Source organism: Periophthalmus magnuspinnatus, chromosome 3, assembly GCF_009829125.3.
Source record: "Periophthalmus magnuspinnatus isolate fPerMag1 chromosome 3, fPerMag1.2.pri, whole genome shotgun sequence".
Lineage (NCBI taxonomy): Eukaryota > Metazoa > Chordata > Actinopteri > Gobiiformes > Gobiidae > Periophthalmus > Periophthalmus magnuspinnatus.
In genome coordinates, this window is record NC_047128.1 from 27,030,965 (window position 1) to 27,055,270 (window position 24,306).

General features: G+C 39.0%; 1 long non-coding RNA gene across 1 annotated transcript; it reads right to left on the reverse strand.

Annotated features, from left to right (window-relative positions):
* Positions 1-1,778: 1,778 nt before the first annotated feature.
* On the reverse strand, positions 1,779-2,678 carry LOC117393245 (uncharacterized). Its single transcript, XR_004543116.2, has 3 exons — positions 2,577-2,678; positions 2,445-2,495; positions 1,779-1,988 (listed from the first exon to the last, which is right to left on the reverse strand). It is a non-coding gene; the product is annotated as an uncharacterized LOC117393245 (long non-coding RNA).
* Between the last annotated feature and the right edge of the window lie 21,628 nt (positions 2,679-24,306).

Here is a 24,306-nt window from a genome sequence, read left to right on the forward strand (position 1 = left end):
CAGGCCAGTGGGCCGTGATTGAGCACCCCACCTCATCGCTACCTGGTGGACTGTGTGTTCAAAGTTGCCTTATTACGCTCCCAACCCGTGCCCCATACAAGGTCCCAGTTGTCATCCGGAATGAGTCTGACCACAATGCTATCATTCCCCCTATGAATGTCATCGCAGACATTGCCACCTCTCCGACCATACTTACCCAGCAAACTGTAACCCACATGTCAACTCAAACAAAATCCCAGAGCAACACTTTAGACTTCAATTTTGGCAATTCCCCAATCCCAGCTGACTGGAAAGGGCGAATAACAGCTAAGCTCAACCAGATGCCTGAAGTGTTTTCTCTCCATGATCTGGATTTTGGCTGTACGGACCAAGTAAGGCATAGCATCAAGCTCCACGATGAAACACCTTTCAAGCAACGACCCAGGCCAATCCATCCTCGTGACATTGAAGCTGTTCGAAGCCATCTGCGAGACCTGCTCGAAGCTGGTGTTATCCGGGAGTCAGAGTCACCCTTTGCTTCCCCGATCGTGGTGGTCCGTAAGCGGAATGGAGATGTGAGGCTCTGCATTGATTATCGGAAGCTGAATTTACAAACAGTGAAAGACGCTTATGCCCTTCCGCACCTTGAGGAGTCCTTTTCTGCTCTAACTGGCTCCAAATGGTTTACAGTTTTAGATCTGAAGTCAGGGTATTACCAGATCCAAATGGACGAAGAAGACAAGACTAAAACCGCCTTTGTTACCCCGCTGGGTTTCTGGGAGTGGAATCGAATGCCGCAGGGGGTAACGAATGCCCCCAGTACCTTCCAGAGACTCATGGAGAAGTGTATGGGAGATTTAAATCTCAAAGAAGTCCTTGTGTTCCTCGACGATTTAATCATCTTCTCTGACACCTTAGAGGAACATGAAAAGCGGCTACTGCGAGTTCTCAACCGTCTCAAGGATTTTGGATTAAAGTTGTCACCCGAGAAATGTAAATTCTTGCAGACCAGTGTGCGTTACCTCGGTCATGTGGTGTCTGAGAAGGGTGTTGAAACTGACCCCGAGAAGATATCCTCACTCAAATCCTGGCCAGTTCCCCGAAACCTCAAGGAGTTGCGGTCCTTCCTTGGTTTCGCAGGATACTATCGGAGGTTCATCAAAGATTATGCTAAAATAGTAAAACCACTAAACACCCTTACTCGTGGCTATGCACCAGTCCGCCGGTCCGCCAAAAACAAAAATCCTGCGGTGAAGTATCCGGACCCGAAGCAGTCTTTTGGAGAGAAGTGGACTTCAGAGTGTTCCGCTGCTTTTAACATCGTGATTGAGAAGCTAACATCTGCTCCCGTGCTGGGGTTTGCTAATCCACAGTTGCCTTACATCCTGCACACGGATGCCAGCACAACCGGGTTGGGAGCCGTCTGACTGCGAATCAGAAGATTCTAGGTTTGACTCCTGGCTAGCTCGCCACTTTTATGTAGCATGTATAATGCAGCAATATGAAAAATGAAATGGGCTAGTATCAGAAGATGTAGGTTCGCTCGGAGGAAGATGGTGTGTTAAATGAAAACCAGACTCAGATGTGCAAGTTGAGCTCAGCTGTGATTATTTACAGAAGTGCCATCGACAAAGACATTATGTACAATAATTTACAAGGTGTGTGATGTAAAACAAAAATAAAATGGGTCCAATGTATTTATAGAGTGGTTTAGGTCAGGGGCGCAAGCAGTATTGTTCATAAATCCACGTTGCTGTGAAAGAAGAGTTCATAGATCCACTTAGGCGCACAAAGAGTTCAGATCGTCAAGTCTGGTGAACCTGGGTTTCAGTCTGTGCAAAACTCGCAAAGTTCAAACAATCCACCAGCGGAGGTTGTTAGTGTGCGTGTGTGCAAGTGGGTGTGTGTGGGGAGTGGCTGCAGCGCCTCCTACCGCACCGGCGGACGGGCGCACTCAATATGTCCAGGCTCGGGGCCTTCTAGCTCGCCATCCAATACTGGAACCTGGCCTGTACAAAGCAGGACCAGCAATAAGTAATATCATTGACCATGTATTACAGTTAAGTTACAAAAGGTAATGCAATAAAACAATTTATCACAATACTTAGTCATAATGATCATAATCATCATAATCAAAATCCATGTACATGTATAAATATTTCTTCCATCACAGAGTACTCTTTGTCATATCATTAGCACAATAACTCAAAGTGCATTAAGTTTTCAATGGTAAACATCACTCAATTTCAGTGCTAACATTACGTGGACAATATCAATAAATCCTATGCAAATATATTAATGCATTTCAACCAGTACAGAATATAGCACTTTAAGAAATGATCGTCTAATACTTCGTAGGAACGAGTGCAGCTAGCGCCAGCACCAGCTGACAGGTCCGTAACTTAATTCAAAGGAGCGCTAGCGTTAGCATCGTAGCTCCAAACAAACAATAAGTCAGCACTCACCAGTTCCGCTTAATAGTCATTCTCAGCACATCGTCATACAGCAGGAGGCATCTAGAAAGGTTGATGGCGTAACAGGCACTTAGAGATCGGTTTAAACCAAGATGAGTGAATTTTACAGGACTAAATGCCTACCTGCAGCAGCTCAGACACTCCCGAGACCCACAACACTCGCGAGCCGTGGTGTGGCGCCCCATTTAAAGAGACAGTGCACCAAGGCCAAGGGGAGCGGAAAAACACCCGGGTTACATATGGGTCTAAGGAGGGGTGAAGAATCCACTTTGGCCTATTAAATCTCATTTTCTTAAGAGAACGGACTGTCCTGCTGCACAGTATTATACCATATAGAAGATACTAACCATGCTCCTGGTAATTTACAGTCCTCATGCATGGTCAGGATCTTAATGAATGTGTGAATGTGTCTCCATAAGTAACACACTTGTAGTAGCATCACTATATTCCCAGTATATTACCAGGCTAACAAAACAATACATGAATGATGAAACCTCATGCTGTATTTTAAAAGTTTATATCTATCAAAACTCTGCCATCTTTTTCAGATTTAGTTTGGTTGAAGTTTGGGTATAAACTGAGGTCTTTTTGACTGACCGTTATTTAGTTATGTCCAGCTCAAGGCTAAACCATACAGTCCTCCATACAGTAATCCCTGAGCTATGGTCCGACCAGTGAAACCACAACGGCCAATGGTCCAGAGTGTCAACAATATCACAGCGGGGTTATTTGTGGTGCCCCATTTTGTTCCTGAGCAAATGAAGTGAGCGGAAAGAAAGACAGAAGCAGGAGAATAAAAGCTTTTGGTCTCCAGCAGGAACACGAGACGATTCAAGACATTGATTCACCTTGGGTTCAGAACCGCAGTATCTAATTATAGCCATGGGAATCCAGTCAAGGCCATGGTATTTCAGGGTTGAAGAAAGACAACATTGGACTATAACTATGCTCTGCTCTACATGAATCAAATTCCCTGTGTGGTTTGGGCGGCCATTAAAACCAAATGAATGCCCTTTTCGCAGCTAGGAGCCATGAGCTAGTGTATCTCGACTGTACTAGAAAGGTTAACATTTTTCCCACTGATCAGCATGGACTGTGTTAAAGAAAAAAAAACAACATTGGTGTTATGTGAGAGTGAGATAAATGATGGAAATTGAGGTTAGCTGACCGGTAATTGGCGTTGCCTGTACAATGTTTATCACAAGCTAAATAGACACTACTAAGAGATCATAGCGTTTGCGCCACTGATATTGTAACCTAGCGACTTGGCACCCCATGAAAGTGTTGCTTATGCATATATCAGCTCTCCATCAAAGCAGACGGAGGGGGGGTAGATGTGGGGGATGGGCTTTTATAAGAGAGAGAGGGGGGAGAGAGGGAGGAAGAGAGGAAGGGAGGAGAAAGAGGAGGGGGGGAGGTGTTCTCTGGAGCACACAACCTCATTATTCAGTCTATAGAACAGCACATCCACTTCATTGTTCTTCAAATCGGCCCCAAACTCACTGGTCTCATCCACTGTGCCCAGAATAGAGCAGAGGAGTGTGTGTGTGTGTAAAGGGGTTACATACACAGAGCTGTCAGAGAGCAGGGGATCACTCACCTTCATCTTTTAGATTGATATTCTTTTTAAATGTGACTTTAGTGATGTGAATCTGCAGGGCTGACCGCAGCAACCAGGAAGGAAACTGTTGTATTTTGTTGGACTCTTTGTTTGGAAAAGACGGTGTTTTATCCTGCTCTTTTTGATTAACGGGGTGATACCAAGTTCACCAAGATTAGACACAGAAGTTGTTAAAATGGGTTAAGACATTATTTTGAATATATTAATGCAATAATTTACTTTCATTTTTGTGATTATTACGGTTAAATAAGAAGAAAACATAAACAAATCTTGCAGTATTGAATAAAACATGATGTTGTTGCATCATTACGATTAAAAGTCACGATTGTTTTGTGCCACCTGCCGCCATATTGGTTCTGGTTGCTAATGTAAACAAATGTAAAGTAAACATGCACGAATTACCCATATCACTGACATTTAATACGTTTTTTTTGGTGGCTTTGTGAGCTTTCAGTTCTAAAATTTAAAAATATCCCTGTGAAAAGCACTTGAAAGGCTGTGTTATTTATTATGCTGCACTGGCCCCAGTATCTATGTGGACTGGCCAATGCAACTATGGACAAACCTATACCTATACATGTATCTGCAACTTAAGGACATTTTTCACTTTCAAAAATGACTTTGTTGTGTATTTACTGCAGATTTTGACTAACTCTGACTGTAAAATGCAACTGTGTTAATGTGAGCCTATCCCATGTTATTAATTTCCTCACATGAAGCATAAGATGTAGCACTAGGCACCAGCGTGTCTCATTTGACCACAGCCCGCCCACACGTGTGCCGTACAAATCAGAGCACCGGGAGGCTGCCTCGTGTCCCACCAGTGCTCCATGTAAATATATGTCCTAACTATTCCTCTACAGCCACATCAATCATGCCCGTATGACAAGGCACTCTTTGTTCTGGGACAGTGCTTGCAAACACAGCTGGCCCCTCTCTCCCCATTCTGTATCATAGCACTACACCTGTCAGCACAGCGCATCAAAAGCTCATTTAAACCTCTGATTAGCCCAATAACACCGATGCTGTTTTCCCCACTCCAGCCATTATCGTCTGAGTCCAACCTCGGCTAATTAAAGACACGCCGTCAACACATGGTCAAGCATGAAAGGAGACCTACCTCCCCCCCCGCCCCAAACACACACACACACATACACACACAAGAGGGGGGGGGGGGTTCTCCATTTATCATTCTGTTTATTTTGTCATCATTTATTTAGCAATCAGGCCTCTAGAGGTTTGTCAAATAGCTGCACATCAAAGTAAAGGCTACATATTTTATACAAGAGGCTCACGTCTGAGATTGATAGATAAAGGAGTGGATAATTATGCTGAACCACTGAACACTGAACCATGAGAGCTGGGGAGAACATTAGTTTATGAAAACACACTGGATCTTATTTAAATATAGAATATCAAAGGTTACGTTAAGGGTAAACTATAATAGACATCTACTATTGTGAATTATTTGCATTAGAGGTTTTATCAAGTTTAAAGAATGTGCCTAATACGTGAACAAGAAAAATAAGACACTTCGTTGGTGCATAATTGTAAAAGCACCAGAGAATCTCACAAAACCAGAAAGTGCATAAACAACAAACAAGCAAACAAAAACATGTATTTGCCCCGACTATGAATTTGATATGATGCGGTTAACATTTTATTTATAAGAAAGAAAACCCAGTATTTCATGATCTTTTACTGCACGTTAAGAAACACTGTACAGTCTCCTTAAAGGTGCATTATGGAACTTTACTAGCTTGTCTCTATGCAGATGTTATTGCTTTACCTGGTTTGTTCCATTAAACTTATTTTGCATTTATTTAACTCCAAGTGTTCCTAAAAATACATTCTAAACGTGCATTCTTTCTGTCTTATCTGTCCTGTAACTTGGCCTGGTGGTGCCATCTGTTTTTCTCCATGGAGATAAATAAGTTTAATGCCATACTGTGGACCATTACTGGCAAATACGCAAATTCTCCATGGGGAACAAGTAGGTGAGGAACCCTCCATCAGCAAAAGTTATGCATTACACCTTTAATCATCATGTAAAAGAATGTGTGGAACAGTTGACAACTTAAAGCACCTCTTGAGTTGAACAGTTTCCAGTGTCACTTTATCCTGTCGCCACTTTTAAAAAACAAAGGTAATGAAAGGTCATGAGGACTGGACATGATCACATGACCTTGCTGGGATAAAGCTCTGCTGCTGATACAGACTATGAGAGTGCAGCGAATTTAATTTTGATTCAGCCGAGTAGTTTGGAGTGTTTTTGTTCTAATGGAATGACAGAGTTGTTGTGTAGAGGTCACCCTGGGCTGCTTTTCAAATGCTAGAGTGCAGTGCAGACAATATAATTATATTATCTTCTCTTCAAGTGCATGGTATGCTCCTGTATTGACTATAAGTGTACACGCTTCGGCTGTATTTTGTCTTGTTTTTTTTTTTTCATTTCAAAAGCAGTATGAAGGCTCAATGACAGGACACGTTGTCATTGGATTATTATCAGTAGTGGAGGAATTCAGTAAGTAAACAAGACAAGTTTAATATTTTAGATCATTTTAAAACATGGATTTGTTACTATGAGTGTTCTGATATAAGGTTGTCATTGGTTGTCAAGTACTACTCGATACTAAAACTAGTATTGAAACACATGTACGGATTTTTTTTTTTTCCCATGTATGTAAACTCAATTTGTCCTGCCCCTGTACAGATATATTGTATACGCAGCACTTAAGATCAAAATACATCTGCTGTGAACTGTTTACAACTTATCAGAGACCACTTTATGTCAAATAATCAGAAGGTGTGCGTTAACATGCTAGTTGATGTTAGCTTTACTGTGACACCAAAACTCCACTGAACATTTAAAGTCATTTTTGGTGAGTTAGGATTTTTTTGAATACATAAGGTAAGTGAGGAATGACTAGATAGATTCCAGCAAAGTAGTTTTACTTTTTATATTACCACTGCTCTTAACCAAGCAATCAGTAAAGCGAGACCTCCCCTGGCCATGCACGGACTGCACTATGAGGGAAAGTGCTTTCTCTCCTGCACTGTGTCCATTTCTTATTCTATTCCATTTTAGCTCAAGGGCTGTGGACTTTCTTCGACAAGACCTTATCAAACTCACCAGCTATGTTTACAAATTCTGTGAGGAGAAAGAGAAAAAAAAATCCAATCCTCCTCTGAGTATTTGGCACTTTTTTCATATATTATTTGAGACATGTCAGGAACAAACTAAAAAAATAAAAACAGACAGATCTCCAGCGGTGTATACCTGGCCACGTTCTGAATTATTTACTGTATCTTCGGTGGAGTCTTTGAAGGTGGATCTTTGTGTCCCTGCTCCTGACAGCTGAGAAACAATGCTCCAAGTTTGTTTTGGGTCTTCTCCTTTAATGCTCTGCTGGTTTGCCCTTTAATTCCACCTCTGGAGTGAGGGACCGCCTCCGCACCCATATGAAATACCACTTGACCTGGGACAGCGTTGTCAGAAGATACAATGACATTTTTCAAAGTCAAAGTGTGTAGAAAGAGTGGCTGTGGGGGTGTGTGCTAAAATGTTTATGTTGTCTGTATATAGCTGCAAGGTTGTGTATCTGTATCTGCAGTTCATACTGTAAATACACATAGTCGTCTGTCTTGTTGACGGGATAGGACTTGTTGCAATGAGATGTTAAAATGCTATATGCCCACAACTCCATATTGGAAGTAATAGATTATATTTTCCTGTTTTTGTGCATCTTTTGACACTATATGGTTATAATGGTTTTAATGGTTTTCCCTCATTGTTCATGCATGTTTAATTAATTCTGCATCGTCCTACATTTCAGGCTTAAGTGCGTTGAGAGTCGTTTTAGATCAATATTGCAGTTTACAATGAACAACATGTAAAAGTATTAGGGTTACGGTTATTTATCAACATTCAAAGAAAAGTTCGAACATACATGTGCACATGGTAAGTGGTCACTTTTTTAGTGGTTCGCTTTTCCAACTTCAAGGCAGTGCTTTAAATCAAGGAACCACTCTCCCATTCAGACACAGCAATGCACAAACGCTCTACAAACTGAGCAACTGTCGCTCAAGATATGATATAGTATTGTTATTAAAAAAAACAAATATAATACATTCTTAGATCCAACTAAAGTGTTTTCTTGCCATTTTAGTTATATAGTACCACTTTTCTTCCAACGATTGTTCCAATATATTTTATCTGTTCAAGTGAGACTTCTATATACAGTAATACCCTGAATACTGATTCTATTGACAAGCTCTGTTCTCTCTATAAGGTACTGCACCTATGGAAGTGCATCACCCCTGTGTGTAAACAGCCTCTTACAAGCCTTGAATCAAATAGCCTGCATACATGCCGCTTTTATTATTACCATCTCAGGGGCTCCACACAACCAAATAAAGAACAAACTCTACACACACAATCCACATGTCTACCTGTCCACGTTGTAATAAAAGTGTAACCATGCTAGTGCTGGTATAAAATGATCTCACTGGGGTTTTATTGCCTGGAGGGAGTTGAAAGGAAACCTGGGTCTTTTCTTTGAGAGAGGGGGCTGCTTTCACATGTGGACATTTTACTCTTGGCTATACAAAAACATGAACTGGATTAACAAAGGTGGTTTACTGAATACTTTATGTGGTTTATTTTAGTTTGGATTGAGATTGATTTCTTTTACTGAAGTATGTCACTCAGAACTGTCTGTCTTTGACCAGTAGATATACCTGGGATCATGTGCATTCACTCATTCATTTACAGATTCCACTTGTGCGTCATACAATTGAACACAGCAGTTATGAAGTGCATATGTAGATGATAGTTGTTTAATTCATAGGCTATGTTTTCAAAGGTATGTTTTTATAGGTTATTAGCCACTGTGTCACATCACAAGTCACACAGAAGACACATGACCCACTTTGCTTTCAGTGTGGATATGTTGGTGATCGGAGATGGTGCAAATTGGCAGCCTTGCTTCAGTGAGTCTGCCCCAGGGTAGTTGTAGCTATAATAGTAGTTTACCACCATGAAGAAATGTATAACGCACAAAGCTGTAAAAGTGACTTTGACCATCAGGAGAAGCACTAAATGAAACCAATGCATTATCTAATTGGTTCAAAAAGTGTAGGAATTTGGCAAAGGTGTGGGTCCGGTTAGGGGATTCCAATATTATTCAAATGACTACAACAGGCTGCTTGTGATAACATATGGTGCTTGAGTTGAGCATGCCATATGGACCCATATGGTCGTTATTCTCTGCATAATGACAACAGAACCAAATTTAGGGTCATTTCTGAGTGGATTAGCTTGTGAAGGAGAGGACGGCTCTAAATTTGGCCCCCTGTCATAAAGTCTAGCCAATCCACAAAAAGGCTGGCAGAGAATGCAAAGAAGATTGACTCTGCATGATCAAAGCGACAGAACAATGACAAGTGCAAGTCACAGGGGGGCGCCGTGCCATATAGTTGCACACTTGGCAATGATGAGTGTTCCAAGAAAGCAAACAAACAAGACAAGCACTCATCAAACTGCTTTGCATATACAATCAAGTGCCAGATAGTGATAGGGATTGAGACCAAAATTCAATCAAATCTTGGACTGGAAATGTGACCAAATAAATACAAGCTTGATTGGCCATCATCTAGAAAGTTGGAACCAATTGAAGTCTGGCAGTGTCAAGTGAGCAATTTTCTCTCGAAGGCTATGTAATTGTGGGGCTGCTCAAATCACCTTTCCACGATTGAGCAGCTCTTGGTGAGATGGAGAAAATAACACAATTTATAACCTGTGCTGTAATCACCAGTTTTGCATATAGAGAAGGAATGATGGGCGTCTAGTTAGGTCTTTTGGTTCACTGGACAAATGAAGTGCCAGGTTTGGACAGGGCTGAAAGTTTCTCAGGTGTTACATTTTAAATAAACATGTGTGCGCTCATTACAATGGGCCAATGGATGGGTAAAGATGTGCTCATTTACTTGCTTGCCCTTGCGCAGTCGATCTCTCTAGCCATTCCGCGATGTTGGCAGAGCTTCGGGCACAAAACTCAATTTCTTGGCCATTGAATAGACATCAATTGGACCAAGCTAACTCAATTGTGAAGATAGTGCAGCCAAGGTCTTGAATAAGATTGAGGCGTTGACTTTAATACAGTGGTGCTCATGTGGCTTGCAAAAATCACATTAAATTTCATGGATGATGAAAAACGGCATATGCTAAAGGCTGAAAACAATTACAAACAAACACACAGCTGGTGTGGAGTTTGCCAATTTTGAAATAGAAAATTTAATATCTAAAATGACTATTACTACGTCTGTGCCATAAATTGGAGAAGAACAACTATAAACACAGACCATTTTGTTATTGGCATTTTGGAAAGAATGTTAGAGGTTTGTAGCCTGGACTTGAATCAAGAGTGTACTAGTTCACTATCAATGCAATGAAAAAAACTAGCCCTTTCAAGATAATTATTATGTATCGACTTATTGTTCAATACATGATAGATCAAACTATAATTTTGGTAAGTCAATATTGATCGTAGGTACTTTCTCGTTGTACTAGTGGCAAATTATCACTATTTATCCATTTTTTTGCAGCTCATATTTTTATTATTTATTTATTTTTATTGTATTTATTTATTTTTTATATTATTTATTATATTATTAAAGCAATAATGTTTAAATGTATTTATTGTATTTATTTATTATATTGTACTTTTAGAATACTTTTGGGGTACAATTCTGCTTTATGGCTTGATTTTAATATTATCATTTATTGTGTATATTTACTTAAACAATATATCACACTTCAAAATTTGTTATCGTGACAGGCCTAGAAAAAACTTAAAACGTCTTACTTCTTGTGAGAAATCATCTTCACAGTAGAATTACAACTTTTCTGACAAAGTTGATCAAAATATGACCACAAAAGGCAAGTTTCGATTGGCTCTGGTATCTAGACCTGCTTAAATGGCCTGTGCTCTATTTTTTCTCATGTTTTTAAGCTAAAATTGTATTGTCCCAGTGCAGATATATTATACAAGGTGACCCAAAAGTCATTGACAGTTGAAAAAAATTCATAACTCTTTTGTTTCTGAATATTTTTCTTTGATTTTTTCAGAGCATTTAGAACTACCCTTCCAACATTGACATGAGCAAATACAGCACCGAGGAATGAACCCTCATTGTACAGTAGTACTTTGAGTCACATGGATCAAATTTAGAAACCCAGCGGTGTTACCGGCGACATTTTAATACCAGAGATGCCCCAAAAGTAAATGCCATTAAAGGAATAAAACATTTTCAAAGACAGGGGGCAGTATGTGATCTCCACAGACCTGACTAGTCCCGATTTCTTCCTGTGGGGCGATCTTAAAGAAAAGGTGTTTGTGAATAAACCTCAGACAATAAAACACTTAAAACAGCCCAGAAATGCTTTCAAATGTTATGAAAAGAGTGTTGGATAGGGCTGTTCAGTGCAAAACCATAAGTAGTGATAAGTTCAAGTGTAAGTGAATATTATAACCATGCATATTGCCAAAAATCTCAGAAGTTTCTGTTTACCTGCTGTTAAAATTTAGTGAGTATAACTTAAGAATTATACGAGTTATTGAAGATTTAAAAGTGTCAGTGACTTTTTTCTGTATGAGCAGCTCTTGACTCAAAATAAGTCGGCTGTGTACTGTCTGCATCTTATTATAAAGTGTTCATTTGTAAGAGAATCAGGATGCACGTGTTAGCATGCTAGTTGTCATTTGCATTACTGTGAAGGCAAACTCTGCTCTGACGTCCGACGGCTGTGAAAGTTCTTTTAAACTCACTTATAATCGTTTGGACCACTGCAAACTAGTTCAGCTGTCCATGTTTAAAAGACAGTCAAAATCCATTACAGCGCTTTTAACGTAACTAGCAACAAATCATTATCTACATCATAGCTATATTGATCATGTCAGCTTTGCACGTAACACCACTGTTAGCACTGAGCTCGATTCAGACGGGAAAAGGGATAGCGATCAAACTATTTCAAGTTGGCAAAGTTTGTTCTTTTTGACAGTTCGATAAAATAAACAGAAAATATAAGTTGACGGGCTATAACTTCAACATTTGCTTCAGCAGTTGGAGCTTGTTACTTCCAAAGCGTGGGCTGAGGGGAGCGCTGGCAACATATCAAACTTAATTACCTTTCGGCTTCTCTCATCAACTGCGGGCTCAATGAAGACAGATAGTATCTTTTCACAGCCACCACAAACACCTCTTGCTTATTTCTGTATTTTAACGGGCCGCTGGAACGACTCCCTCAGTGCCATCATAGACCCTTAACAAGAAAATGTTCCATATTGAATAGTTTTGGTCTGCCCATATCTTATCCCAGTATACAGATGAGACCTCTTACTCTTAGGCTAAAGCAGCACCACAAGGTTGCAGTTTGGATTACATTTGAGCTATAACCGCCTGTTTACCATGTCCTACCTGGGTGATCCTTCACTTTTATGTTGTAACTGCCAGTTGCTTGCCTGGTTTATTGGGTATTACTTTTGTTTTATGGGGCAATTTTCACATGCTGCCCTTGATGATAGTGGCCTCACTTTCCCAACACAAGCAGAGAGCCAGCTGATGAACATGCAGCACAAAAGGGTGATTACGGAGCGCTAAACTAATGATTGCCAATGAGGAGCGGAGCCGGCCACAGAGCGAATTCATTTCTCTGTCGCCGGGAGTTAATGGGTCCTTTTAAGGAGATGAAATCCGGCCACTGGGGATAGACATTGTGAGAGACAGCAGGTAGTGTTTTCCATTTGTCTCTAGCTCTTTCTGCTAAAGTGGAACTCCCGTGGATAGGATGTGCAAACATTGTGAACCTTTCCATAACTTTGATTTTAATAAGGAAAAAACACATCAGATATGTTTAGTGAAAAGAAATGAAAGCTACAGAAAGCATGGGTGAAAATGTTTTATGCAAATGGAAAATGGTGGTCATCCAACCGCAAACTTCATGGTTCAAATCCAACTATAACCACTACATTGTGCTGTTGTGTTCTTCGGCAACACACTTCACTGACCTTTCCTAACTGATTGGCAGTAATTGATAGTTGGAAGTTGGTGTTTTGTGCTAGTTAGCTGGTTACAGAGATTGGCTAGATTTTCAGTTTCGGGAAGAGTCAGTTTTTTCGATTGATGGCATTGCACTTTGGTATGACATTTCAAAAAAGCAAAAGCACTAAAGTTCAAGGTTCATTTAAGTGATGGGCATTTCAACTCTTTTATGAATATGAATCTTTTGGATCCATTCATTTGTTCAAAAAACTTGCTCTTTTACCGTTTAATTATAAGACAGAGGCCGATTTTAACAACAAACTAATCACAGAGAGAAATAAGCGAGGCGCAGATCTGTTTAAAATGTTTCAAACTGAGAGCGGGAGTGAGTCTATCCTTTGAAATGATGCATAATCTACATAAAACATTTAAACTAATAGTTATTATGATGTCAAATATGTTTTTTTGTGCACAAAGCTGGTGTCGCCTGCCCTGCTTCTGAGCTGATTCTTGTGTCAGTTCAGTGTTAATTTGTACAAAAATGCATATAAATTAGAAAGAAAAAGATTCAACACTTTTAAAAAACTAGATCCAGACTCAATTGTTCACTGTATTACAAACAAAAATCTGCATCTTAACAACATTCATTTTATCTGTTCACTAGTGTTAAATATGATTGCCCTATAGAATATTGTTATGTCATTGAAACCCAGCAATAAAATACACAGAGACAATACAGAGTGAGATCTTCATGAAGCTCTCAGTACTACCAGAGTTCACTGGCTGTGCATCTGAGGTCCTTAACCTCTTGTTTGCTCTCCTTCATTTTTCATGTGCCTGGTTTAGAGTGTGGCTCAGGTCTGCCATAGCCAATGCAGCCTGTCTAAATGGTGATGCTGAAGAGGATTTGCTACATATACACTATCTATTGAGTAAACATTTATAAATGATTTAGAAGTGTGGGGGGGAATCTGCAAGCCACAGCAGCTGTTGGATCAGCAGTTCTATGGCCACGACTGCAACCGCAACTTATATAGAGCTGAGAAAGGCATGGGGGGGGGGGAGTTTAATTGGAAAATCATTAGTGTATTAAAATGTATTACCTTGATGTTCACACTGCTGTTAACAAATACTTTTTTTGTGTTGCGCTGGTAGTGTGAATGGATAACAGACAATGTAGCACTTGAGTGTTTTGCCCAGCACAATATAAATCTGAGTGGTTCTACATCTTATTAAGGCTCTATTGCTGTCAGACAATATACAGCCTTGTCTTTGTCATCTCTTCCGCACTTTCTCTGGCGTCCTCCAGCCTGTCTTCACTGCAGCAGCAAAACCAACCCACCCAGCCTCTTCATCTACTCTTCACCATCGAAATTTCCACTATTCTTCTATCACGCTTTAGTTTGTTTCTGTTGTTCTAATTAAGATAATCTGCTCGTCTGCATGGAGATGTTAATGCTTTGCCTGGAAAGTTCCACAGTAACAAAACTATCTTGCATTTATTCAGTTATAAGTGTTTCTCTTTACAGATCTGACCTCTCTCTTAACCCGGTGGTGCCGCCTCTTCGCTATGTATTTGGATGAAATTTGAATACCAGACTGTGAAACATTTGAGACAATGCAAAAACACCTCACAACATGGAGACAAAAAAAGGCGTCAGACCCTCCATCTGAAAAGTTACCGCACCTAACCCTCAAGAATGCAAAAATAGTAGCAACTCATGTAGGTTCAGTGAGATAGTAAACGGTGTACTTAATGTGCATGCCTTATTTAGTTATAGCTCTGTGACATTTGGTGCAAAACGAATACACTGAAAGGCTGTAAAAGGTTTATTTTGAACACAGCACATATGCTAGGTGATAATGGCTGAGAGCAGAGTGTGTTTAATGGAGCTAATTCAGAGCTGCACTTTAGCACTTGATAAATGCAGAATATAAATACACCAATAAACAGATTTTATGTCTTATAGAAGTACTGACTTGTAATTCTACTAATGCTTTCATCAATCATGTATGCATACTTTTAATCTTTGGTTATGGAAAAATATTTAGCTGTGAAGGTAAATAAATGATAGGAACCTTAAAGAAGAAGGTGCCATAGTGTCTGTTAGTTATAATCTTTGACATCTGTGGATCATTACTTAACATTTTTTGACATTTGAAATCATAACTTTGATTTAAATCGACATAAACAAAACAAGTCCACGAGCAAATCTGAAGCGTTGATTTCTAATTCCTCCTTTACAATACATCACCACAAACATGATCACAACAAAGTGCCGTACTGTCGGGCCATGCTGACGGCTCTGGTTATGGAGAACGAAGTATAAAGGAGTGGGTGTGTATGAGGGGTTGGTGAAAATGGGAATTCTTGGAGCAATGACATCTTGATTACAGGAGAATAAAGCTAAACCTACAAGTCCCTTCATAACCTGGCCCCTCCCTATCTCACCGACTTTCTTCATTATTATTATTGTTATTGTTATTGTTATTATTATTATTATTATTATTATTATTATTATTATTATTATTATTATTATTATTACTATTATTACTATTATTACTATTATTACTATTATTACTATTATTATTATTTTATTATTATTTTATTTATTTTTTATTTTATTATTAAATGCATTTTTGTTTAAAGGGCCCATATTATGCTCTTTTCTGATCTATGTTATAATGTTATTTCCTCATCACAAACACACCTGGAGTTGTGTTTTTTGTTTCATTCACACATATTTAACACAAAAAACCTGCACATTTAGGCTGAGTTCTTCTCTCAAACAGAAAACACTCTGTTCCACCTTGTGATGTCATCATGTGGTAATACAGGAAGTGCTCCACTGTGTTTTTAAACTCCAAAAACCTTCACTAGAATCATTTGGATGATTTCAACCCATCTCTGCTGAACAAAAGATAAAAAGTAGCTGTTAACTTGAAAACTGCCACTTCATGACATCACAAGTTGGACCAGACCATTTTGCGCTTTGGAGATGTGGACCAACTAATAATAAAGAGTTACTCAAACATATGTGAACGAAACAAAACGTAACTACGGGTATGTTTTTGAGGAGGTGACAACATTATAACATGGCTTTAATCACACAAGACTCACTTTTGTGTAATATCGGTTCTTTAAATATTGATATAACGCCATAATTCATACAGTTGCTCACATTATTTAGGATTATATAGGATTAAACTGAAACCAAAATCTATTCTGTGTTCTTTAATCCCAAACGCGAGCATAAAACAGCCTGTATATATTATTTAGAGACATTGATCACTCTTATTAAATCTATGACATTGCAGCAGAAATTACATATCTTATGAAAGTCCTGGTATCGCTCTGTTTGATCTGCCTATGTTCTTCTGAAAGGCTCAAGCACTTCAAAGAGGAACCAGAGCTGTGCAGATAGAGGGAGGAAGGGGGGTATGTGCGGCGGATAAAGGCGAAATATCACCAAAAGGAACGACCTTATAGTCCATAATATAGTGCCTGCAGATCTATACAGTATCAACAATATAAAGACATGAAAGCACAGCACGGATTTTCTTTGCTAAATAGAAAGAAATGTATAGAGTTGCCATAATAACATTTTCTACATTACTTTATTTAGACAAAAAACAATTGCCCAGGTGCCCTTGCTGTATCAGAAAATAATTAGAACCATGACAATTACCTCCTCTTACCTATAATTTTGTAATATAACCATTTGTAGGAGCCAGTAATAATTTATTCCGTCCTGTAATAGCCTATACATCACTGGCAGGGCTTATATTTCATTTTCCTGAAGCATGAAGGCGAATAGAAATCTTAATGATTTGCCCTTGCTAGCATAATTTTAATTATGGATTTTCTTCTACATGATCGATTTGGAGAAAGCCATAGTAATACAAGTTGTACATTCTACTGTATTAAATATTTGATATACATTAATTTTTTATGATTAATGCTCTGGAAAGAATCAGTTTCTCCAAGCCCGCTGGTTTTATTGCAAGCTAAATTAGGGGTTTTACGTCCTCTGCTAAAGACATAGTCATATATTGTAACAAAGCTCGGGCTGTCATACGAAATAGAGCCATTTTATATTGATTTTGAGAGCATTTTAAATTGAGAGAAACAGCCCTCCAGTGACTCATTTGAAAGGGTTTCTAGCTTTTTACGATATGAGGTATTAGGTTTACTTATTGCATGGTATTAGTTATTTAAGTGTGCATTATAATAGGAACACAGAGCAAGCAGATCACGACCAAGGCATTAGGGCTTCCTGCAATGGTGTAGTGATATAGTGAAAATCATCCAGTTCTGGGATAAACGCTCTGTAATGTGATACAGCCTTTATAAATAACCTATTAAATACCAGGATCTGTGCAATAATGTCATTTAAAACATGTTTATTAACCACTTATTGGCGTAACTCTTTAGCAACCTTGAATAGAACTTACAATGATGGTTTATGAATGAAAATAAAGAAATAGTACCGGTAATTGCATAAAAACAAGCAGCGATAGTGTTAGTTATTGTAATGTTCCCTCTCAAATCAAACGTCTTTAACAACATCATTAAGAATGGCCATGAAAAACTTAGCTTAACTTTTTGGCATATTAGTTGTGGAGTTCTTCTGGCATTGGTTCTACTGAGAATAACAATACATTGCTCCTTCAGCGTGCAAACAAGCGCTGCTGCGTCTTCTGTTTGCATATTTTTAGGTTTGCTGTGCACCTATAACAGATAACTTCATTTATAGACAGTAGGAAAAGGCATATTAGCTCAATATTTTGACCATTAACAGCGAAGAGGATGCTCATCTTCACATCTTCAGTATCTGCAGTGTACATCGTCATGGCAAGACAAATAGAACTGTATTAAACTGCATTAACTCATGAGCCATAATATTACGACCAATCCAACTTCAGTCACCACTTTTTTTTTTTTTCTATTAGCAAACTGTCTAGCACACAAGAATATATAAAACTTAACTTTATCTGTTATCCGTTCTCCCCAGTTAGGCATAAATGGCATTTTTACATGTTACTACTGAAAGGGCCGGATAGGGACTTAAATGCCATTTCAGAAAATCTTACTCTGCTACATTTACTGCTTACTTGGGATTTCACTCCAGTTCCCACCGTTTTAATACAACTCCCACATGACACAGTCTCTGCAACATTCTCCTGTCTGCAAATTCATTATCATCAATAAGTCAAGTCTATTCTATCCTTCATCATCAGATCATTCTTTCCAACTACAGCACCTTTTCTGCAATGTAAACCGATTTATTTCCCCCCTCCATTGCAGATAGTATTAAACAATGCCCTAAGAGTAGAGGGTGTCTGAATGGGAATGATTTATTACAAAGGGAGAAGTGGGTGCGTGGCTTTGCGGAGCTCTGCAGTGTAAAATAAGCTCATTTATATTCTATATGGCTGGGCCTGCCTCACTTAATATTCCCGTCAGCACTCTTATGGCATGCCTTCTGTTGGCTTCGGCTGCAATAAAGCGCCTGCTTTTCAGAAGTGTACAAATAACATTCAACACATTTCATCAGATTAGTGCAATGAGAGGGGAGAACCTGTGATCCTGCCTGGCACTAGGTCAAGTGAACCCTTTCTTTCCCTTATGCACAACATGTGATTGTCAGTTAAATCTGCATCAGCTGCTCCCACCAAAAATATAAGGAGAAGTTTAATTTATATAGACACAGCATCATAAATGTTTCAGGGACTTGTATCTCTCTGTGGTTGCAACCTATATATCAGAGTTGAGCCAGATGTTGTGCAGATTGTTTTGGTGTTAATATGCATACACACTTAGACCTTCATAATGAGACAAAGAGGAAAAAAGAAGAATGGAGTACTGCAGAATACTGTACCATAACATGTGAAAGGTCTAATATTGCTGAGCTGTGCCATTACTGCTCGAGTCATTCTACCCCCTCTGTGACTCGTGGTTACCTCTCATTGCAGGAGAGAGACCAACTACTTCACACTCCCACTTTCAGCACAAGACATTAGTTTGATGATGCAATACACAGCAAAATCAACAAGTTCTTGTATAAAAATGTGTCTCATATCTCTCATATATCTCATTAACAAATCAAAGGTGGACTCCATCAAATGTACAACGTGATTTTTTGCAATTTTTGTTTTATTTTGTTTGCCTTTTAAATGGAAAATCTTGAAGGATGTGTGTATGTGTCAGTATTATATATCAAAAGTCAGTATTGTATATCAAAAATAATTACATTCCAGGAACTTTACTTACTTTTTTTGTGTTTGAGGTTTGATGCATTTCACACCCACATACACCACAGAACAATAACAACACCGAAACATAGTAAGTAAAACTGCATTTGATGAAAAGACATTTGTGTAGCAGTGTTCCATACATTAATTTTGAACTGCATCATCAGTTTTACCATGTCTTTTATTATTCAGAACATCTTATACATTCAAGACTGTATATAAAATACTTATGAAGAGGGAGCTGTAAACCACACCCTCACTTTCAGGTGTATTCCATCATGTTTACAATTTATGTATATTTATTTCATTTAATACACACCATAATTACAACCGCATCAGTTACGTCTTCAGTTTGATCAGTAAATTGCCACGATGGCTCTTCTGTTTCACACCTTTTTTCTTCCCTTTGACGTGATTGGTGGAGGCATTGATTTGGAGACACACCCTTATCAGTCTAGGGCAGGTGAACGCCATCGCCCTGATTTGGACTCTGCCAAATGTTTAGCTGGGAAAATGTGTTTTAATTAAATAACACTGTGCAATATCAATCTCTAAATACATAACTGTAAATAGAATAAACAATAGATTAAATTCTGTAGTAATTTTCCTATAGCTAAATTTACCTGCTTAGTTGTTTTGGCCATATTATATGTTTTTTTTTTTGTTGCACTGTGGTTGTTGTCTGTCCTGGGGAGGTGCTGTCTGTCAGATCTGTGATGGTCTAGTCTATTAAAAGGTGCAGAGGTCGCAAAAGTTCCCTTTGTTTTTTGAACCACTCGAATGCTACGACTTTCCTGGGCTAGTAAGACGCTAAATTGCACTTATACATACATTAAAACATGCTTTGCTCTGCTTCTAATCCCACTGAGTTGCCCACTCAACAATGACCATCCCATTAGTAAAGCAAGACAGACACTTGAACATATTAATTTTTCCTCCGTTTGCTCATATGGTTGTGCTTTCTCAACAAGCCTGCATTATCTTAAAGACCACTAATGACTTTCCCTCAGTGCTATTGTCTCTGCCTGTATCCGTTCTCACAGCAAAACAGCATAATGAAATGATTTTGTCTTTGTCATCATTCTGCTCCTCTAATTAACCACATCAAATTGGGCTAATTGCTCTTTATGAACTACATGATTGTCATTGAGTGCTCGCAATACCCGCAGCGTCTTCCATTTCCAAATGAACATTATGACCGCAGCTAAATGGCTAAAGCATTGGATTCCTCTCATTGAAATAAAGTGGCATTGACGCCGCATACATTTTCCGTATCAATCGAAAGAAGATGCGTTTATGAATTGCTGGGGGTATTTAAGGAGGATAAGTGGGAATACGGAGAGGGCTATAAACTTCACCTGCCATACTGCCAGGTGAAGTTAGCAAAATTCTGAAAACGGCAGCTGCGCCATGAGAGAACAATGTTACACCTTTCCTTAGCACAAGAGACTTTTTATCTAAGCACCTCTTGAACACGTAAATGGAAGTATCCAGCCATTAAAAACAAGTCCATGTTCTAGTTTTTCCTCTCTTCAAACGTGTTCAGGAAGGTCCACAGGAAACGAATGATTTTAACACTCGAAGCGGCGCAATACAGTAACTGCTTTTTGCACACCACTCCATTTAAGTGCTTATAGATTTGCATTATAATACCACTTTGTTAATGCACATAAATAAGAACGTTAAAAAAGCGAGTGTTCCGTGGAGAGGTTTTTTTGTATTTTGGGAAAATCTGATAGCGGTAAATCGAGGAGGAGTGGGCCCACGGCTAATTGGCATATGTTTATCTGCCGTCGGTGCTATGGTGCCCGTTCAAGGACCCATGCAGTCCCAGTGGTATTCAGGGTGCTGCTTTGTGTTTGAGGAAGGCAGGGACTGTACTTGAAAGCTCAACCGACTATTGCGAATGTCCCTGGAGAATTGATTCGAGTGTACTTACATGTGTATTGTTAGACTGGATTTGTTAGGGATTTAAAAAGTTTGAATAAGGAAATTTTCAAATCATATTAATCATACATAAAAGCGTGATTTTGTCCTGAGGCCTTGTTCATTAAATGCCTCCAAATAAATGTAGCGCTTGGGTCACGGAGCAAGGAGAAAGCTAATTTAATCGATATGTATCTGGTCTCGTTAACAGTTGATAACTTCATCCAAATAATATAATTGAGTGCACAGGTCATTAACTGCAAATCTATTTTTTATGGCCGCGCTGTTAAACTTGATCTCGATTGCCAGTTTCAGTATATGTAAAACAAACTGAATACATGCTGTATCATTTAGCAACTAATTTGGTGATGATTTTGTTCATTTTTTACTTTTTCTTTTCGCAGTTTTACTCGATGAGATCACTTGAGATGAGGCGAACTGGCTTGAAACGATCTGAGATGAGTTGATTTGAGATGGGAAGATTTGAACGCGGTATGAGGTGAATCAAAATGAACTGAGTCAAGACGACGTGAACGAGATAAGATGATGACGTGAGCAGAGTTGAGGAGAGATTAACCGAGATCACATTAACCGAGATGAGTAGATTTGAGATTTGGCGAATCAAGATGAAGTGACTAAAGATGGAGATTAGAAACAAGAGCAGTTAACTCGAGATGAGATGAACAAGACGCGATGAAACAAGACGAGGTGAGCAGAAATTTATTGACTCAAGACGATAAAATGATGAGTCGGAGAAGATGTAATCCAATATTCTGTACGTTGAAGCGGTGAGATCCAAGATAAAGTGATCTGAGATGACCAGAGCTTGGAGACAAAACGAGCGAACTCTAAATGAAGGGACTAAAAATGAGGTAAACAAAGACGAACTGAGTTGCGAGGAAGTTACCTGAGATGGAGCAACTCGAGATAAGTTGAGTCGAGATAATGACTTGCGCAGAGAAGATAAGAGATGACATAAACCGGTGAGGGAAGCGACGACGAGAGTTGAGCTGAGTAGAGATCAGACGATTACGTTATCAATCGTTTTGTGAGTTCAGATGATGAGAGGCAAGATGCGGTAAATTGAGATGAGTTAAGTCAAGATGAGGTGAGATTTGTTGAGTCAAGTTGAGGTGACTCGAGGTGACCAGAGCTTAGAGACAAGAGGAGTTGACTCTAAATGAGGAGAAACGAGAAGATAAGATGATGAGTTGTGCAGAGAAGATAAGAGATGGCATAAGACTGGCAAGATAGAGATCAGCTGAGATTAGATAATACATAATGTTGTGAGATGAGATGATGAAAGCTAAGATGTGCAAACTGAGATGAGTTGACACGGGATCAGTTGAGCCATGATGAGGTTAGCTTAGATAAACTGAGTCCAGAGGAAGTTATCTGAGATGTATGGTTTATCCAGGACAATATAGGTCAACTGTAAGGCAGAGTTGTCATGTTTGTTTTTATATATATATGTATTTTTTCAGCTTTTAGTGCAGCTTTTTGTACTCAGACAACTCAACTCACTGCCTATGTATATTCTCTACGGTGTGACAAATTTTAGTGTTTGACAAATTGTTTACACACTGTAGTTTTTCATAACCGTGACAGGGGTGTTTGTGTCTTAACCAGGTCACGCAGAAGGCAGGACACACACAAATGCTGGGTGTCACCCCTGCTCCAGCCTCCTCATCCTGTCACTGTCTCTGGGCTGTCAGGGAGAGAATTGATGGCTCTGCTACTGCTCAGCCTATTCAGCTTTCCTGCACTGCTACTCCGCTGCCATGTTAAAGTCAATGGAGCCGATCAAACAGGTGTGTCAACTGAAATGGGTAAAATGGGAGTTGTTTTGGTTTTTCTTCAGGAATTCTTCAGGAATACAGTTAATCTAGTAAAAAAAATGGACAGTGCAGCCTGCGATGGGGCGTGTAAAATGCTTAAATATTATTTCTTGATATAATTTCATCAAATTTTACTACAATTTTAAGAGGGGCCAAGACACAAATGCCCATTATATATTGTACAACATACTAACATTCATTCTTTAGCTTTGAAATATCGTGGTTCCTTGACAAAAAGCATTTATTCCTGAACCAAATGATTTAGTCTAAGTCCAGGAAACAAGTGTCTACAGCCAGATGGATAAAATACTATATATACCCAACATAATATTGGACCCAAAGCTGTAGCAAACACTAGCACAGAGAATAGCATAGACATGTATTGACAACCCTTTATAATGCATAGCTGTGATCACAGTTTGAATTTCCCGAGGCAGTCATCTTTACAGAACCGTGAACCGCATGCGTGTACAAGTGTGTACGAGTGTGCAGCACCACGATCACAAATGAGTTCAACACTATAGACTCCTTTTTACAGTTGGATTGTATTTTCTGTTATATTGGTGCATTTGTGAGGTCTTATCAGAATCAATCACTCCTTATGTACCTCTGTGGACAGTACAGCCCAAAGGATATCCTATATTTAAAGCCTTACATAATGTTCAAGGATAATGCCATTTTAAATTATGTAGCTGAATAGTGCATTACTGAGGTGCTGAAAAATAAATTAACTTAACATTTTTGCCTTGACAATACCAAAAACAGTCAGTCACCTCATCAGTATTCCTGCAACCTCTGGCACATTGGTTTCTCTGTAGTCCTCGTGTTGTCTTTGTATCTCAGTTGGGTTCGCAAAAGCGTTTGATTGTGGGTAAAAAGGGAAAGACGGTTGGACCTTCTTGGTAGGGGACAAAAGAATAAGATCTTTGAAGTGGAAAATAAAACCAACCATTTTACAGCTTTGATAGGGGGTGTCAGAAAACAGGCATTAGTGTGAAATCAGACCACTTATTTTTTTTTCTTCTTGTGTGCAGTGCTCTTAGCTTACAGCTTTTTAAAGTATTGGTGTATTTTACAGTTTTGTTCTTAATGACACAGTCCCAGTATTGTAAATGCAATGTTAAATGATATAAAAGGTTATATTAAAGTCTATAATTGTTGGTATTTCCAG